Source organism: Magnolia sinica, chromosome 12 (genome assembly GCF_029962835.1).
Source record: "Magnolia sinica isolate HGM2019 chromosome 12, MsV1, whole genome shotgun sequence".
NCBI lineage: Eukaryota > Viridiplantae > Streptophyta > Magnoliopsida > Magnoliales > Magnoliaceae > Magnolia > Magnolia sinica.
Window position 1 is genome coordinate 30614047 of NC_080584.1, and position 17679 is coordinate 30631725.

At 36.3% G+C, this 17679-nt stretch overlaps 2 long non-coding RNA genes across 4 annotated transcripts; both read left to right on the plus strand.

The window, feature by feature from the left end:
* The first annotated feature begins 233 nt into the window (after window positions 1–233).
* On the plus strand, window positions 234–1985 carry LOC131221179 (uncharacterized). Of its 3 annotated transcripts, none has more exons than XR_009159064.1 (4): window positions 234–846; window positions 1124–1233; window positions 1340–1427; window positions 1568–1985. It is a non-coding gene; the product is annotated as an uncharacterized LOC131221179 (long non-coding RNA). The 3 variants fall into 3 exon arrangements; XR_009159065.1 differs by having other exon boundaries at window positions 234–621; window positions 874–1233; XR_009159063.1 differs by having other exon boundaries at window positions 234–1233.
* A 4592-nt stretch (window positions 1986–6577) lies between these two features.
* Window positions 6578–7904, plus strand: LOC131221180 (uncharacterized). The gene is made up of 2 exons (XR_009159066.1): window positions 6578–6664; window positions 7723–7904. It is a non-coding gene; the product is annotated as an uncharacterized LOC131221180 (long non-coding RNA).
* The last annotated feature ends 9775 nt before the right edge of the window (window positions 7905–17679 follow it).

Genomic DNA, 17679 nt, shown 5'->3' on the forward strand with positions numbered 1-17679 from the left:
CTTATGTATTGTTTAGTGGTGCTCTGTTTTGAGGGGGTTTCTGTTTTGGTTACCCTCTCTTTGCTCTATTTGTGTTGTAGTTTGTCTTTCTGCCTTGAGCTTACATCTTTGTCTTTTTAGTTTTGAATATATCTGAGTGTTAAAAACAAAAAAAAAAAGAAGAAGAAGAAGAAAGAAAGAAAGATGCCTACTATGGTGATCTAGCACTAAAGAAGCCCAAATTGTTACACTTGATTATGTAGTCAGAATTTTCAGGTGTTTATTTATTTATTTTATTTTTATAAATACTCCATTATGCACAGACTGCAAAGATTAGCCATTGGGTTTGTATTATTCCATTACATTTTATTATTTGTGCATTCTTTCATCAGTCAATACAAGTTTGGATGTTCCCAACACTTAAGTGTTTACAATTATTATCAGGGGATTGGATGAAAATTGCATTATGTTACTTTTAAGCTGGGCTTGAAGAAATATAATTGCTATTTGGGGGCCATTTCCTCAGTACGAATAGTAAGGTAGTCACAACTTGATCTTGTCTTCTTTCTTGAACTATTTATTGCAATTCAATTCAATAGTGCATATATAGTGCATCCAAATTCAGCCTATTCCTTTGAATAAGTATACATAGGTATCAATTCCTTTCCAAACTCGTCTCCCGTTAATCGCACTCTACATTACGTCTGTTTTCTCTTCTTTTGTTTATGATGCTTCCTCTCTGTTGATTTTAAACAGTGATATATCATCATGTAGGTGTAGTTTAGTCCATATTTCAGATGTATTTTCTCCACTTTTGAGTTGTAAGGAATTATATCAAACGCGAACAAGCAGAATAGATGCAACTATGTAGGCTTTTGTTTCAAGTTAAATGAGTACATCATTGATTTTCATCCCTATACTATATGACATTTATTTTTCCCTTTTATTTTTGGTGCCCTCCTTTGGGTTTGATTTGTCAATCTTTACTATTTTTATTTTTTAAAAATTAAAGTTACGTGTCTTGAGAAAGAAAGAAAAAAGAAGAAGCAATTCATGATTCCTTTCAGGTTCACACGACGATTCATGTCCCCTTCTTACTCTCCACTGTTTGATATTCCTTTAACAATTTCCCTCTTGTCAACAGATACAACAGATAAGGGATCCTAAAAAACAAATCGAGATGGTGGGTGTCCCTGAAGAATATCTGTTTGGCCATGCCTTTCATATGTATCATCTCACATCACCTGAGCAAACGTAAACTTCCCTCTCAACATGAATTTTATTCAGAGTCTTTATCAAATACCCATGTCCTCGAACATCCCAATCATGCTTAATGTTTGTTTTTTCCTTTTTCTACTAGAGTTTCGTTTGAGTTTCAGCATAATGTTTGTGGCCGGTCAATATATGTAGAGGGAACTGTTGATGCTGCCATTTTCCTTTTTGCAAAGGTGCTGATCGCTCTCCCACTTTCTATTATTCCAAGAATTTTTTTCTTTTATTTTTGAGAAACAATATATCCTGATTTTGAATTATCACCTCTATGACGATGACGACGACAACAACGATGTGAAATATCACATCAATGCAGGTTCAATCCAAGGCGGAGAAACGAATCTATAATATGATTGATGTCTTGCATGAGGGTAACATGCGATGATTTTCATTTTTTTCCTTCTAAAAATATTTCCCAATTGTTGGAAATTATGTGGGATGTTTGGAGCTTAGTTTTGGGAGAAGTAGAATGACATCATCCAATTTTAGACAGTGGATAGAGATCTGTTTTGGTACTTTATGGGAGTGTGGAATTTGTTTCTTCCATGTGTGGCAGTTGCCATTGGTGGAAGCAAGTTACCTGGATGGCTAGAATAGGCAGAAGCGATGTGATTGATTTCTGATTTGTCGGAGATTGTAAGTGAATCTGCTTCACCCATTTTGGGTCTGCAATGGGGTGTTTGCACTACCTTTTATTTAATTTAAAGGTTTGATTGTAGGGAAGCTCCTTCACATAATTGTGATTTTCAGTTATCTAATTCAGTATGTGCTTTTTTCTTAGATTGCATTTTCTTTCTCCAATCAAATTGCCTAAGAGAGTGAAAACATCAATTAGAAAAGAAAAAGAGCATGAAGGTCTCTCGTTGGCATTCAATGTGGCTAGGATACTTCATTTAGAAAAGGTGACAAGGATACCCAAAGATTAGCTGGTTATACCACCACCACCACTAGGATCATGGTTCAATTTAATTTGTTTATGGACTTATTTGCTAATGCAAATTGTAGAGATGTGGAGGAATCGTTTATTTGAAACCCTAGGACCTTGATAGCTTGTGGTTTTGGTTTCTTTAATAAATTTCTCCTGTTGAAAAATTGGAATTCCTGTTTTTATTTTTTCTTTCTTGCAGTGTGTATCTGCTGATGAAGACAACTAGGCTGGGTAACTATAAAAACTGATAAATATTTTTTTTTTTGGGGTTCTTGTAGTATTTTTTTTTTCCTTTCCTCTGATTGTTTGTTATGATTCCTCTGAGTACCTGGTGTCTGCTGACACTTGCTAGTTGAGGAGCACCTTCTTAAGATCCTAGCTAGCCATCCATCAGTTAGGTCCCACCATGAACATTCCGTGGTTCCAATGCAGGTGCCAATGCTTGGGTATTGCATCATTTTGAATGAAATTCTCACCAAATGCTTTAGTTAATCAGTTCTATCATGACTAAAATTCAGTCCTCATGCATCAATCAAAATGAACTATTCCTGGGATATAAATGTATTTTTCAGTCTCTCTATCTACAACTAAAAATCAGGCTAATCAAAATGTACTACTTTTGTCATGATTGATTGGTAAAAGTTTTGTGAGTAGGTGCCTACCTGACATCAATCTTGATACAATCTTTGGACCATGTGGTGCATTGCTACTAGGCAGGGTTGAATAAAATATCTAAACACTAGGCATCTTTTTTCAACTAGATCACCTTTTTTTTTTTTTTTTTTTCAGAAAATACCTGTGGTGTTGTTGCTTATATCTTAGTTATCCTCTCTTAGAAAATACATGTAGCAAAACCTGACCGGTCACATGCTGGGCGCTACCAAAGATCATGTATTCCATAGAAATCAATGAATGGATAATCCTTGCAAATGATTGGAAGACTCCTTTAGGGCGGCAATAATCCAGACAATCTGGTGCTTGCTGGGTTCAGCCCTATTAGGTACCAGGCCTAAGATTTCAAGCCTGGGCATTGTCCTTAGGCCATGGCAAAAACTGTAGAATTTTGGTTTTCTAATTGTTTTCCTGCGAGCTTACAATTTGGACTATTTGATTTGAAGTGCTTGCATGCTGCATGCAATGTCCAAGTATTTTCAAGTAAGTTATTGGTTCATGATGCATCCACATTCTGAGCCGCAATCATATTCTGCCACATGCAGCCAAACACTATGTGAGGAGGTTGTTGACCATGCCTTCTTTGAAACCTTCCATTTTTATGAATTATGTCTTGAGATGATGGCACATTGTTTGGGTATTTAAGTAAACAATCATTGATGCACTCTTATGATGAAAGTTTAACTGCATTTTGTTTACTTTCAGGCAATAGGAGGAGATGGACAGGATAGAAATTCTTCTAGTTACTAGTCATTCTCTTTTAGACTCTTTTTCCTGCCCTTCGGCATTATGTTGCAAGAAAATCTCTCTCTTTTTTTTAAAAAATATTGATTATATATATATATATATAAAATGTAGTTTAGTTTTCCTCTGGCATTTGGAAACCTCTAAGCATCTAAAAGGGCATTTTTTTTCCTAGCACAGGTAGTTATAATCTTCATTTTATTGTCACCAATAGATAACGTTCTAGTTTTGCCCTTCATTACCATGGTCCCTTGCATTTGGGTGTGGTCAGCTGAATCACGAAATACTCCAAAGGTTCTTTCTATCTACCAAGGTGTCATCTAGCTGATTATTTTACCAAGTATGGATGTTTTAACGAGTGTGGAATATCATGTTGCAGTGCCTAGAGGCAACTTGCATCAATTTCCCTACATATAGGCAAATGGATTAAAAATTGGTTTTGACATACGGTATCACTCACCACCAAAACTCATGACAGTTGATAAAGGGCCAATATAGAGTGAGCTCTGTTCAGTCCAAATCAGCTAGTTAGGTTTTTTAATAGCCGTTTTGAAAGATGTGTTCAGGTTGGATTATATATTCCTACTTGATGAAAATTAGTTTTCTAGGCTGTTTTGGTTAATAATCTTGTTCTCTACTTTGCATCGAATTAAACCACATGCTCCATCATTTGTGTAGGCCCCCATCAATTTCTTTGAGTTCCATTCCTGTAGATACTTCATTCAGAATTAAACCACATGCTCCATCATTTTTGTTTTTGTTTTCGAGGGGAAACTGCTTCAAGTCTGACCACTTTGGCTAGCTATGTTCTTCTTGCTGTAACTCATTAATGTTTTATGCTTTTTCGATACCTCGCTAAAGCAATTTCTAATATAACATTGATGATAATTTGTGCTTTATTTTCTTTGCAGTCAGCGTAAGTGAAATTGAAGCATTGTATGAGCTTTTTAAGAAGATCAACAATATTGTATGTTCTTCTAAAAATAAGCAGGCCTGCTACTCTGTCATTGCAGGAAGAGTTCCAATTGGTCCTGTGCCGTCTAATGTTGCATGCTAGTATTGGGATTTCCCATGTTGCTCTATTTGTCGAAACCCCATCTTTTTTCCCTTGTCACTCCTACGTGAAATAATAAAATGCTATGCTTTAGTTTATTTATATAATAACATGTGAATTGTGAAAGAATCCTCAAAATAAATAATGAATATTTACCTGAAATAACTTTTTATATGTTGAAGAAGTTTCACAAAATAAAAGGCAACAATAGGTAAATGCAAACATAAAATTGTTTCTATATATGAGCCATGTTTAGGACTGTCTAATATGCAGACGCATTTAAGTGTCGACATGATGTGACTTCATGTAAATGCCTTTTTTTAATTTTTAACTAAGCTATCCTTTTATTGTAAATGTGGGCAGTTGCCAATTTCTTTTCTTTTGATGTATTTTATGTTGTTCCATTGATGAACTTTTTGGTTGATCCATGACTGAAAGTTATGTAAGTAATAACTTATCTTCTGCAAGGATCATTATGTTTGTGGTTACTATCCCATGGATTGTGCTTAGTTTTTAATGATTTTTCATATTTATTTATTTTTTCAAATTTCTTTAATTACAGAGATCTTTTTTGGTGTAGTTCTTGGATTAGGAGGAAAAACAGAGAAATTGAAAAAAGAAAAGAAAAGAAAAGATAATGCCTTTGGTACTTGTTAACATTTGTGAAATTCTATATCCTTTCAGTTTTTGTTAAGAAACTAATATTTTTATTTTTTATTTTTATTTCCATTGCAGTTTAGGAAGTTTATTTCAGAGTTTTGGAGATTCTCGAGATGATTTGAAGCCATATTCAGATTGAGGAGGATTGGAAAAAAAAATTTATTTTTATTTTCCTTCATTAGAAGAAATTTTTAATTTTCTATTTTCAATTTTTTATTTTAGAGATTTAGAGCATCTTGAGATTGAAAAAAAAATCTCACTTTTATTTATTTCCAAATAATTTTTAAGTTTTTTCATATCATATATCACACTTGATGGTGATTGGTGACCTCCTTTTGCATCTTGCAGGTGTACATGTTAGATCTAACAACACTAATTACTTAGACATGTGAAAGGCGCAGTGATATGATCAAGGTATTCAAGCATCACAATGCTTATTGGGCTCCCATTTCATTTTACTTAGGGCTATTGTGAAAATATGGCATTCCTCCTTGATGGCTGACAAGCTGATAAGTGTTCTTTGATGTTGAACAAGGGGTTTGAGATAATATAGTTGATAGTTGATGTGTAGTACTGCTTACAGGTGCACTCTCATTTACAATTGTGTATAAAAGAACATTGTTGAGTCATTGATATATTTTATAGCTACTAGAAATCTGTAGGCCTTCTGTATATAGCCTTGTTAGGAAAATGGTGGATGGTAATAGGTCCTTTCATGTTTGTACGTGGAGGATAGTTGCATGTCTTTATCTCTGAATCATTTACGTCATCAACCATTCTCTTTTTCTCATTCTACCATGAATTGCTGATTTGGTATGCATGTCTTTATCTCCATAGCTCTCATCCTTGGAGAAGGACTCTATAACTTCATCAAAGTACCATCTTTCACCATCAGAAGCTTCCATGGTAGAATGAAATGGAAGGACCCTCAGAATAGGTAAAAAACCATGACAAGGGTTTGAACTGTTTCACATTCGAAATTATTTATATGCAAGAATAATTGTGAATATTTCAAAGTCTTGGTTGAGTTTGTGACTTGTAACTTTAGTTCTGATTAATAAGATATAAATTGGTTATCACTCTCAGCTGTTCAGGCAGTTTTGGTTGGGTTTGTGACTTTACTATGGTTCTGGTTAATAAGATATAAATTGGTTATCCCTTTCAGCAGTTCAGGCATTGATAGTTCCCAGTTTTATGACCTTGTAAGAATTACAACCCAAGTGCAGTATGGCCATGTAATGATGGATGTTGTTTCTATATTGCAGGCCCCTGTTTACATGTTACCACATTCACGCATTTGTTCGATGATAGCAAAAGGGGTGGGTAGTTCAATTGCAAGAAGAGAATCATTGCATGTGGGTTGTCTGCATTATAAAACACAACTTTCTTGATTGTAATCTTGTCACCTCCCCTATTGAATAATGACAACTGTTCAAGGTCTCCATTAAATATGAACCATTGGTTGTAACTGTCTCATGGCTCATTCCAGGCCCACCAAATCAATGGCTTTGGTGACCAGAAGGTGTGCACTTTAGGTATGTTCATGTGATATGTGGACAGTCTCTTTAGGTATTTCACACCCTTTTTTTGATACAAGTTGAAGGCTTCTCTTCTTTTTAGTATATCTGCATGTAAGTCTGTCATGTTGACAGTTCATTGATTGCTTGGAATTTCTTATTGCTAGACACTGATTGGCAGTAACTGGAAGAAAGTTTACACATGCTAGAATTTACATTTAAATGCTGGGAATTGTGATCAGATTGCTAGATTTTTTATTTTTATTTTTATTTGGAAAGATGATGATCTTGTTAAGGGCAAAGGCCAAAAAAACAAAACAAAGAAACAAAAACTACAGAAAAAGAAACACAAATATTTGCTAGAATATTGATCATAGAAATTGAATAAATTTGCTAGAATTTCAGTTTAATTGCTAAAATTTCACCATAACTTGCTACTTTTGTGATTAAATACTCTGAATGTCATATTTCATGAATGCTTACTTAAGTTTCCTTATTCTGGATCAATTGCCTTTCCTTACTTAAGTTGTCTTATTCTTTGATTTTTTTTCTTTTTTTAATATTAGAGTATAATTAAATTGAGAGTTGTTGTAGATGCTAATAGATTCTCAAGTTTCTAAATCTATTCCTTTACTACTATTATTGTGATCATTATGTAGAAGATTCTTGCTTAGATTCTCAACACATCTTAGATACCATCCAGTTTCATCCATGTCACCTAAAGTAGATCACTGAAAGAATGCTAAATCAATCCAATGGGCTGAGGAATAAATGATATGTGGTCTCTTCTACAACACAACTTGATCATTTGTTGCCTTGATGGTTTTTGACTTTTCATGCATCAATTTGTTGAATGCTACTTTTTGACTTTTTTTTTATTTTTTTCTTGTGTGCAGGATTTTAATCAATTGTGCCTGAATTTAGGCCTACAAGCACTTCAGCCTTTTGACGCCACTCATGCTACGAGTATACCATATAGAGGATTTGTTTTTATTTATTTATTCGAAACCATTTTTAATTTATTGTAATAAATATTATATTTTTTTATTGTGAAGTAATATAAATTTTGTTGAATATTTAGTTTTAATTGCATTGCATCATTTTTTTTTTATTTCAAATATTAAAAAAATGCAGGTTTCAAATGAATTATATATAATAAAAAATATTATTGGCTTGCTGGGGCCTTTCAAATCTACATAGAGACTTTTACCGATGCTTGTGTAGACTTTTATTGGCGCTTTTCCATGGAAAAAGTGTTTAGCAATAACACATTTACCAGCGCTTGGACAGATGTTTGCGGCGCTTTTTCTACTTTTGCCGGCTCTTCTGTCAGAAATACCGTTATACAATTGTGGCACTCAGACAAGCGCCGCTAAAAGTGTACTAGCACCGGTGAGTCTTTTATCGACACCCCCAATTATCGGCGCTTGCCTAGCACGCAAAAAAACTATGCCGATGCTTTTGAGCGCTAGTAAAGGTCCTTCTTGTAGTGTTTTCTTTCTCTTTTCTTCCTATCTCTCCTCCTACTTCTCTTTCTGATTTAGCGAGCCAGAATACTCAGCACCCGACCTAGCTGACTCGGCCCGGTTTGGGTAGCTGCCGCTAATGGCGGATGCACTCTCTCTCCCTCTGCTTCTTTCTCTTCTTTTCTTCTACTTCTCTTTCTTCCTCATGGTTCCCGTCTGCTGGCAACAACACCGAGACAACCTTGCCCAAACCCGTCAGCGAGTTCGAGTGGGTCAAGGCCTCGGTTCGGGTGGCTAGTGCAATACAACGGTCTACCCTCATTCGAGCTATCTCTCCTTCTTTCTACTTCTTTCTTCTTCTTCCGATCTTTTTTCCTTTCTTTCTTTATTTCTTTCTTCTTTTCAACTACGACCAGAAAATGTTCTGGTTCGACTCGATTCCACCCCTGACTCGATTTGGAGAGGTGGAGAGGATGACGGAGTCTCCTTGCTTCTCCCTGCAATCCAGCCCTTGAGGACAGTCCGTATGGACTCTATGAAGCTCACGGATGTGTGGTTTTGAAGCTTGGGAGAGTCTTGGCCGGTGGGTTCGTGAGTGGGAGAAAAACGGTGAGCAGCTGCCCGAAAATGGAGGATTCTACTACTGCTCGATCCGCGACCCTTTTTATTGCTTACCCTAACTCTCGGAGCCGTTGAATTAGAACAAACGGCTTAGATTGCCAAGCGTGCAACAGATGTACATACCGTCTGCAACATGAAACTGGCGCTGTTTTTGGCTGCTGGTTTTCCTACAAAAACCATGGTCTCTACAAGTGGAATCGACGGCTGAGAATGTTGAGTTTGAGACGGCCTGGATGAGCTCTTGCTTGCTCACGCGGATTGCTGAGCTAGAAGAAAAATAGCTCCCATTTTTGGAATTTTCATGTTTGTAGGGCCTATTTGCGGCAAGGGTTATGCGTACGTGGGTGCCTTTCAACGTGTCAGATGGATGGGTTTTGGTGGGACCCAAGCCTTGGACACGATGGACGGTTTGGATTTTTCGGGCGGATGATGATGGTGGGCCACGTTTGCAACAAATGGTCGGCCTCCGTTTTTTTCAAAAACACTCGCAGGCGGGGAGGTAGGAGAGGCCCTTTGCCTCTTTTGGCTAGGCACGGGTCAAAGACCGTCTGACCATGCAAACGGTCCGGTGCGCTGCGGTTGCTTTAGCTCTGGTGTACATGCACACCAATGTGAGGCCCACGGTGGTGCTTGTAGAAAATCCACTCCGTTCATTAGGTTTTAGGAGTTCAGTTAGTGCCCTCGACCAAGGATGGGGCAGCTCCAAGGCTCAGGTGGGCCATATGGATTTATTTCCAGCTCCAATGGTGGATTTCTGTAAATCTAATGGTTGGATCATCCCGGGATTGAGCATCAACGGTTGAAGTGGTCTAAATGGCTCATTTCATAATAGATTACTAATTTCTAATATTAATATTAATTTTGTTACAATTATTACCCATTACTATCATTGTCTTACATTACTAAGAACTTCATTAATGAAATTTGTCATATATAGTTTATTTTATCATATATTATTAATACATTTAAATTATATGAAGATATTGAGGAACAAGATTAACATATATTATTTGGGGTATTATTCGTGTAGTTATATCTATCTTATGTTTTAAATTTTATATAAAATGTTATGTTGTTTGAGTCATGTTATTTATCATAAATTCTTTTTAATTTACATCATATAGATTTTTATGGTTCGTAATTTATATAAATGATGTTGTAAATGTATAAATATATTATGGATTATAATTATACATCATTTTACTACAAAAATTTTAAATATTCATAAGGTGTATAAGTAACATGTCAGGCTTGTATTTATACTAAGTTTGGTTATACGGTTACACTCGAGTACTGAAAAGTACGGCGTGTTACAGTTTAGGTAGTGTATGGGTGGTGCGTGTTGGAATTTGCACAAAAGAGGGTTGCCACCTTGAAAAATGTGCTCTCCACACTAGGTGGGCCACATGATCATGATCAAAGGCTATAAATGAGATGCACACAACTTATGATCCACACATCGGATGGACGCACAAGACACGGCGTCGAAACCGTAACAATGATGCGAACAAGATGGCATAGGTTTGTCTATATGACCGGACTTAAGGATGACCGCAAACACTATCCGAGGGTCGCGAGTCGCCGAGATTCGACCGGTAGGACCGCGGGAAGAAGAGAAACAAAATGCACACTCACACAGACACACATGCATACACATGCACTTGGGTCGGGTCTTACATTTTATCTTTAGGCCTAATATGAGATTTAATATCCAATAGTTATAGTGGATCTTACATCAACATAATCCATAGTACCATTTCCATATAAATATATATATATATATATATATATATATATATATATATATATATATATATATATATATATATATATATATATATATGCAGGTGGGACTTCCCACCATGATGTGTATGCAAAATCCACTCTGACCATGATATGCACAATCATTTAGGCCCGAATACAAAAAATTAGATTAACACGAGATTCATGTGAACCACGCTAAAGAAAATATTTGGAAGAGAGACATCCACCATTGAAATTTATAGGATCCACCATGATGATTATATAAAATGGACACGTTACTTTGTCTAATGGAACCCCATCATTTTATCTAATGGAACTGCACCATTTTGTTAAGTGAACCCCATCAATTTGTCTATTGAAACTCTGTCACTTTATCCGACAAGCCGTCACTTTCTCTAGTGAAATCCCATCACTTTGCGCAATAACACCATCACTTTGTCTAGTGGAACTTGGTCACCTTATTTGGAAACTCATCATTTTCTTAAGCAAAACCCTATCAATTTGTTCGATAACCCCATCACTTTATCTAGTGGAACCTTGTCACTTTGTCTAGTGGAATCCCATCACTTTGTCCAGTAATCTTGTCACTTTATCAAGTGAAACCTTGTCACTTTGTCTAACACCCGTTTCACTTTATCGAGTGAAATCCCACCACTTTGTCCAGTAACCTCATCACTTTGTCTAGTAGAACCCAATCACTTAGTATAATAGAACTTCATAACTTTGTCTAGTAGAACCCAATCACTTTGTCCAGCAACATGGTCACTTTGTCTAGTGAACCCCATTACTTTGTCTGGCAACCTCGTCACTTTGTCTAGTGGAACACAGTCACTTTGTATAATGTACTAAGTAAACTCTACGAGGAAGTAGTTAAGTCTTGCCCCCACATATACTATATTCGCTTTAGGCAGAGGCTTTGTGGGTCCCACCATGATGTATGGGTTTTGTCCATGCTGTCCATCTTCTTTTTTTTCATATCATTTTAGAGTTTTAGCTCAAAAATAGGTAGATTTGAAACTCAAGTGGGCCACACTAGAAGAAGCAACAATGATAATGACACCCATCGTTGAAACGTTCCCATGTGCCACTGTCATTTTTATTTGCTAACCAGCTTGTTCATAAGGTAATGTAGACTTGGAAGAAGGGTAAAATAAATATTAGCTTGATCTAAAACTTGTGCAACTACCATGACATCTCTCCCCATCAGGTCTAGCATAGGTAGGTGCTCCTCTGGTTGGAAGCTCAAACAATAAGGCTAAAAACTTTAACAACACCCCTATATTCCCTTTCGTGGGCATCTGGTTCTAGAGATAGATTGGTTAGTCGTCTTCTATTCATTCCTACCTGATTGGCAGAGAATCGATGATTAGCATAATAACCAGTCCCACCTTTATCTCAAAATCTATCTTCTTCCCTGCTGTGAGGTATGGAAGAATCTACCAAGAAGTTTTCAATGGTGGGTGTTCAATCCCCACAATTTGATTCACTTGAGTCTTAGATCTGTCTTATGTTTAGGTGCATATCCTAAAATGATCTAAAAAAATGGATGGACAATGTGGATAAAACCCATACACCACGATGGGCTCCATAGAGCCCTGCCTGGATTGATTATCGTTAGGCGAGGATATGATGCAATCCGCTTCCACTATGTGGATCCACCTTAATGTGTGTGTATTATCCACCATGTCCATTGGTTTTATTATTGCATTTTAGGTCATGAGCCCAAAATGTCACCCCTTAATGAGGTCACACAGGCATAGATGAATGGAAAACATACATATTAATATCACACCAACATGGATGAAGGGAAAACATAAATATAATCTTGATCCAAAACTTTTGTGATCCAAAGTAAGAAGTTTTTTTTTCTCCCTGTTGTGTGGTCTACTTGAGCTCTAAGTATGTTTCAATTTTGGGCTCATGTCCTAAAATGAGTTAGAAAAATGGGTGAAGGGAGCAGATGAGACACAGATTATAGGTGAGACCATAGAGTTTACTTGGTAAGTAATTCGCGCTCCGCATTTCAAGCACGATTTTAATGGAAGTTGGTTAGGTACTACCCCGCATATACTGAGCTTGGAGCAGGCTGGGGCTCTGAGGGGCCATCGTGATGTTCAGTTTTATCCACACCGTCCATCATTTTTTTCTATACATGTATAGGTTATGAGATAAAAAATGAGGCAGATCCAAGGTTCAAGTGGACCACACCAGAGGAAGCAGTGGTATTAATGACATCCACTATTGAAACCTTCCTCCTAGGGCCCACAGTGCTGTTTTTGACCAAGATGATATTTGTGTTTTCCCTTGGTTAAGGTTTGTGTGACCTTATTAACAATAAATTGGATGGTAAATAAACATTATGGTGGACACTAGTAAGTTTCAATGGCCACTGCTTACTGTGGTGTGGTCCACTTGAGATTTGTATTTACTATATTTTGGGGACAATGCCCTAAAGTAATATGAAAAACAAACGGATGGATAGTGTAGATATACAATGCATAGATCAAGGTGGGTCCACGGTCAGGATCCCACAGACATCACTGGATCCAGGGTTACAGCTACGACATGTAATTGAAAAAGGTAGTGGAATGTAATATTTCTTGTTAAACAACAATATTTTGTAAACATTTTTTTATCCTATTAAATTTCTTTGTTGATATAGCATTGATGACGTGGCCTAATTAAATTCCAGGGCACAGAAACTCCCTATGCGCTGGAAACAGACAATATGCACTCAAGACAAATACTTAAATACTTTGACATTGATTTTATTTTTATTTTTTTTCTTAATAACTCTGGCATTGATTCTCACAGAGTGGACTAAAGCGACAGATTGCTTAACCGTTGGAAGAGATATTCTTATAGAGGTATCGAATTCCCCTCTCTCCATTTCCTCATATTACTTGAAAATTATATTTTTGAATTTGAAAAGACGTTGACCTCTTATTATATTAGAATAAATTACGTACTGTGGTAACCTAATTGTGGCAAATTCTCAAAAAGCTAATAGGGAAATGACATGTGGCATTATGTGAGATATAAGAATTGGATTAAAAAAAATCTTCAAAGATTTAGAGTGTTTTTGTGGGTTTACAGCTGGGGTAAGTCTACCTTTACATGTCACGAGATGGTCAATAGAATGTTATGGTCGACGTACACAAAGCACTGTCAAACTGTTTAAGATATAAAAGGTGATCGAGAGTAGTAAAAACAAAATCCTAGCTGACGAAAGCGAAGCAAGCGGCCGAGAAGCGTTCGGAAGAAGAATAGTCACAAAATAAAAATGTTACAAAAAGAAGGATCTAGAGGAATAAGCTACCACAAAAATCTATAAATAATAGAGGAAATCAATAGTGCATCATCTTCTCACAATAATCCAATCCAACAAAATAAATTTATCTTATCAATCTTTTATCTAAACTTATCCTAAGAGTAGAGATAATCCAATAGTAATAATTCTTGGCTATAATCTTTAGTTGTAATCCAAATCTATGCTCATAGGCTATATTTGTTCTATATCCTATATCACGCAGTTCTTTTAAGAGACGCATTCTTGTAGTTGCTCCTAGTGATCAATTGTGAGTTTTTCCTTTTGTTTGATTTGCACTGGTATTCTAAAAGTCATTTCTCATGGAAGGCACAAAGTAACCCATCCTCAGAGGAGGAGCCACATCCTCTGATTATTGCCCAATTATCATAAACTTTTACAAGTGGCTGAGTAAGTGACTGATCTTCTCAGAATCTGGTCATTTACGTTCATATTGGACGTATCTACTTATTTTGGCATTTGGGGTCAAACTTGATTAGTTTGGATCGAGCCGCTGTATTGATTCTAGCACGCCTGCATAATTAAAAACAAACCGAGCGACCAGCATGTTTTGGAATGCTCTGTGGGACTCACGACTACCATATTGTCATAAATATTTATTATGCATTAGTCATGCAAAAAGCCAATATTTTTTGGCATGCCCAGTAGGACCAAAAATTACTTAGTTTCCATAACATTTGATTAACTCAAGTAATTTTTCAGTGCAGTAATCATTCAGAATCATGAGTCGAAGAGGTGATCGTAATACTTTAATAGTTGTTGTTACATCTAATGAGCCTCCTACTCATGAGGAGGAGGTCCACGTCCAACACGTGCCTGAGTAAGGAGATCCACCACTTAGTCCGGTGCTTACTCCTCCAAACCAGACAAACCATTGACATCCTAGATTGAACCTCTAAAGATTATGTCAATTGGGATGAATGATATGCAAATAAGAATTTAGCACATCACAAAACTATCATGAGTTCAAGCAGAACATTTACGAGTTTATGCTAAGGCATTCAATAGGTGGATGTTTGGCCACACCGAGAGCATGAATCAGCTGGTGGCTTTGTTTGCTGAAAGAGTATTTGTTGCAGCTTATCAGTAGGCGAATGCGAGTTCTATTAGAAATCAAACACCTGTGTCACCAGTTCAACCGATGCTACAGACACTTCCAGTACCACGAAACATACTACCTGTTCCTATCCCCGGTCAAATCTACGATGTACGAAATTCACTAATACTGGTAGATTTCAGATGTCTTTAACGTGTTGCTATCTATAAGATGTATGAGATTCACCATTATCGGTATATTTCAGATGGAACGTGAAAATAGGAATGTGGTTCATGAAGCTAGGAATCAAGGGATGCCTAGGGGGCACCCCTTGCCTAGAAATCAACCGTATAATGGAGAATAGCATCAGGATGGCCTTGAAGTATCGTCAGTTGCTCCATAGCAGTACTAAAAGCATAACCAAATTGTTCAACTGGTATAAGAAGTAGTAGGCCAAGTTCTTGGCTGAACCACAACTCCACTTTATCATAAGCCATATCCTGATTGAATCGACGGACAATATCCATTGCAGAGGAACTATAGACCTCACTTTACATTGTTTATTGGTGATGCAGGTCAATTGACCGTAGAACACATACGTCAATTTATCATATAATATGGAGAATTTTCCAATAATAAGTATTACAAATTACAGTTATTTAGCCATTCACTCACTAGGGTAGCCTTTACTTAGTATTCTAATTTACTATTGAACTCTATATAAAAATGACAAGAAATGAAAGAAAAGTTTCATGCTCAATTCTTTTATAAGGATAGAGAAATTTTCATGGTCGTTCTTACTCGTTTTCGACAATTGTCAGGGGAATCAGTTGAGAATTACATTGCTCGATTTAAAAAGAAAAAATCGATGTAAAGTAGTTACTACCGAGGTAGAATTTGTCCAATTGGCTCAAGATGGACTGAAATTTAACCTTTAGAAGAAATTTATCAAAACTGAATTCACTGATCTTTACGATTTGACCAGGAAGGTTTCTCGATATGAAGCTTTGCTTCAAGAGTCAATGAGGTAAACAAATTTATCAACAAGGACATATTACTATGACCCTAATTATGATGTTGCAGTGGTTGACATAGTGGTTAAAAAACCATTCACATGTTCTACTTTATTTAAAGCAGAGACAGTGGCAACTTTTAATCATAAAGTTCAACAATCTTACACCTTTGATATTTCCCATACTGATGAAATCTTTGATATTATGTTAGCTGAAAAATTTATTAAAATTTCAAATAATCACAAGATTTTGACAATTGAAGAACTAAATTTCTTTTATTGTAAATGGCATGGAACTCGGTCGTATTTTACTAATAAATGTGTTTTTTTTCCAGGAATGTTATTTAGGACAATATCGATAAAGGGCTGATAATTTTCCTAAAAAAGAAAAGGAAGTGATGTTGATCGACATTGAATTATTCGCATCCAATGTAAAAATCAATATAGCCACCGTCAATCCTCAAAGATTGGTTCGACTATGACAAAAGATCAATCTTGGAGTCTAGATGAATCAACCCAAGGAACAAAACTCCATGAGGGGGTGAGGCCTAAAATAGTGGTTGACTAGATAGAAGCATATTTAAGAACAATAATGAAAAAATATTAGCACATATATGAGAAATGTTCGGAACTGATTCGGTCGGTTGAGAGATCTTATCGATCAAAATATTTACTGAAACATTAACCAATTAAAATTATGAGGAAAGAAATGCCTTCTATCCACAAAAGGATAAATACATCAATGGTTACTCATGGACTCTTCAAAGGCAAAGGATGGTTAAACCTTGGAAAGGTTGAGAAGGTGTTTGAAAAAGTTTTAGTCATCCAAAATTTCCAATGATGCTTGAAGAGATGACTTGTACACAGAAGTGACATTGGCGAAGATAACAGGCAGCCAAGAGAAGGCAATTAACCCCTTTTTAGATTAATCCTAGAAGTATGAACTAACTCGACTAAGGTTTTTTTTTTTTAAATTATTACACACACGCGCACACACACACACACACACCGACAGACACATCCACGAACGTCGTAGTGGGATTTCACCACCTATGGGTATCAAACCCAAGACCTCATGTTGAAACTCCTCAGAGTCTACCATCGAGGTAAGGATTCAAACCCTCGTCTAAGGTTGGTAATGCTAAAGTTAGAAGAAAAACAACATATTCTGGTCAATATAAAAGAATCGACCAAATATTATGTGGATCATGACTTAGTCGAGGATTTGAGTTATGATAAGACCAGAATTAATATGGAAGGATTGACCAAATACCTCAGTAATGAAGAATTCTTAGATGATCTTCTTATTGAAGAATTACCCGCTAAAGCAAGGGATTTAGAATTTTCTTTTGAACAGAAAACGAAAGTGAAAGAATCTGCATATGAATTGGATACTCAACTAAATTTAAAGACACCTAGGGGCAATGGTCGAATTTGATCATACAGTTTGGCTCATTGCCACTGATTTACATTGGATTGTAATATGGTGTTGACCCTACCTTTAAGTTTCCATGCTAAAGCATCTCAACCAAACACAAAGGAGATGTGAAGGAATTGAGCTCGTCGATAATTATACAACATGGATCTTTTAACACCGAGGAGGAAGCCAAAAATGTATCGACCGTA